Here is a 2,921-nt window from a genome sequence, read left to right on the forward strand (position 1 = left end):
TGTGTGTGTGTGTGTGTGTGTGTGTGTGTGTGTGTGTAGGCTAGAAGCTGACATCAAGCATCTTCTTCAGTCACTCCCCACTTTGAGGCAGGGTCCCTCACTGAACCTGGAGCTTGCTGATTCCAGTTAGTCCAGCTAGACAGCTTGCCCTGGGTAGCCTATGGGTCTGCCTCCTGAGTGCTGGATTTATAGGCAGTCACCAAACCCACCCAGCATTTTATATAGATGTTGGGGAACCAAACTCCAGTCTTTACATTAAGTGCTTTATCCCCTGAACCATCTTCCCAGCCCCAAATTTTTATATCTTTTTGTTTTCAAATTTTTATATCTTTTGATTGACTAATTGACTAATTTCTGTATCTAGGACTTTACCCAAAATATGTAAAGCAGAGATACATCCAGAGATTTATGCACAAAAATGATTATTAAAGCCTTATTTATTGGGGCTGGAGAGATGGCTTAGCGGTTAAGAACACTGGCTGTTCTTGCAGAAGACCCGGGTTCGAATCCCAGCACCCACATGGCAGCTAACAACTGTAACTCCAGTTCCAGGGGATCCGACAGTCCCTTCTGTTCTCCGCAGGCATTGCACGACATGGGTACACTTACCTACATGTAGGCAATACACACATACACATAAAATAAGATAGTTTTAAAGCCTTATTTATAACAGAGGAAAGGGAAACTGCCTACAAATCCATAACAGGGAATTATAAAATTATAAAGAATCTTCTAGATCACGTGCCACAATTATAACATGCTCATGAATAATTTGCATCATTAAATGGTAAAAGGCAGATTTCTGTTTGTGTACTTTATAAAAATTCCATAAATATTTCTCACTGATAATTAGCAAAAATTTGCACGTCTATTTTTAAACAAGTTTGACTTATAAGAGTTGCAGTAATTTGCTACTTGAAATATACCATAAGGCTGTTTTACTGAAGCAAAGCCTACAGGTAGCTCATGGCTACAGTAACTATATACTGACAAATATGTTGAGGATGTTCAAGTATTTTTGAGGTGTGGACCAGACTGGCAGTGGTGGCAGCAGGGACACCCAGCCCAATGCTGCCACTTTAGCCTGAGGAGTTCCCTCTTTAGGGACTGCCCTTCCATTCAGCTAATACAGCACCCTTGATTATACTGCTGAAAAAATTTTAGGAGCTGGAGAGATGGTTTCAGTGGTTAAAAGCACTGGCTGCTCTTGCAGAGGCCCCTGGTTCAATTCCCAGCACCTGCATAGCAGCTCACAACTGTAACTCCAGTTCCAGGGGATCTTCCACTTTCTTCTGGTATCTGAGGGCACTGCGTGCACACGGTACACATACATGCAGGTAAAGCACTCATACACATAAAATACAAATAAATAGCCGGGTGTGATGGCACACGCCTTTAATCCCAGCACTTGGGAGGCAGAGGCAGGCGGATCTTTGTGAGTTCAAGGCCAGCCAGGGATACAGGGAGACCCTGTGTCAAAAAAACAAACAAATTAATTAATTAATTAATTAAATTTTTAAAAAAAGAGATAGTATAATGAAGGCCAGTGAGACAGCTCAGTGGGTAAAGATGTTTGTGGTCAAACCTGATGACTTGGGTTTGATTCTCCAAGTAGGAGAAAACGGACTCTGGAGGGGTGTCCTCTGACCTCCACATGTGTGCACATGTGCTAGCCACAGCACACACAGATACACACATATGGACATAATTAAAAAAATAATAAATAAAAAGAGAGGGAGGAGGAACAGAGAGAGAGAGAGCCTTTAGAGAAGGCAGTAACATGCAGCAAGACATGGGCCAGACCACTCAAGAGACTTGTACCTTAAATGTTTTAACAATAGCTACATGCGATTTTATGGCTTATAAAGTTACACTGCTCAAAGGCATGCTTTACAGTCAGGTTCAAAGTAAAGCAAAGCTTAATAATTAAGTACAAAACTTTGATTTGGTTTACATATTTCTCTTCTCTCAAAGAATTTCCTTTTGCAAATAAGATTGGAAGGTGTCTTTATGAGGTACTATGTTCAGGGTTAGGGATGAGAGGCACACTGATTCAGTTAACTCAAAGGTCACAGACATTCTGGCTCTGAGCAAACATAGTCTGTTTGTTGCTGTAGACACTCATGTGGTATATCTCTTGGAGAAGGGAATATTGCTTCTCTAGGCAATCTTGATTTCATCAGTTATGTTGAAATGTTTGACTCTCTGCCATGGGAAACCCAAACTATTAATAAATCCTAAAATGAAGAGATTTGTTTCCTTCCCATACCCACTTAATTTTCTCTCTTTCTAGCCTGTCTCAAGTTATGGTGAGGCAGGCCTATAATCCCAGAACTGGAAAAGTAAAGGCAGCAGAATTGCAAATTTAAATACAGCCTGTGAGATCCAGGGGCCTGGAGCGATGGGCCAGCATTTAAGAGGACTGCTGCTCTTGCAGAGGACCAGGGTTAGGTTCCCAGCACCCCCATGGCAGCAAATAAAATGCTTCACGAATTTGTGGGTCTTCCTTGCACAGGGGCCATGCTAATTTTCTCTGTATCGTTCCAATTTTAGTGTATGTGCTGTCAAAGTGAACATGAGATTATTATACACTTGACTAGATTTCTCTTACGGGGCTTTTTGCTACTATAGCAAGCACATCACACAACACATTAGACACTGGAAGCAGATAGAAAATACTGAGGCCCTTCTAGCACAGAACAAATTAGACACACATTCCAGCCATGCATTTGTCCTTCATATCTGCAGTGAGTCTCTCTGTACTGTTCATGGACTCAGAGAAGCCTTTCCTCAGTAGGCAGGTGTTCCAAGTTCCAAACAATATACTACTTCTGGAAACAGTTGTATAGAGGGGGGAAGAAAAGCAACTGCTCCTATTAATGGAACTCACTAGTCCCACTGCAAAAATGGTGTCAAAAGTG

At 41.7% G+C, this 2,921-nt stretch overlaps 1 non-coding gene across 1 annotated transcript; it reads right to left on the minus strand.

Annotated features, from left to right (window-relative positions):
• Positions 1-2,470: 2,470 nt before the first annotated feature.
• On the minus strand, positions 2,471-2,575 carry LOC115069347. Its single transcript, XR_003848626.1, has one exon. It is a non-coding gene; the product is annotated as a U6 spliceosomal RNA (small nuclear RNA).
• Between the last annotated feature and the right edge of the window lie 346 nt (positions 2,576-2,921).

Source organism: Nannospalax galili, unplaced genomic scaffold (assembly GCF_000622305.1).
Source record: "Nannospalax galili isolate Female #2095 unplaced genomic scaffold, S.galili_v1.0 scaffold1272, whole genome shotgun sequence".
NCBI lineage: Eukaryota > Metazoa > Chordata > Mammalia > Rodentia > Spalacidae > Nannospalax > Nannospalax galili.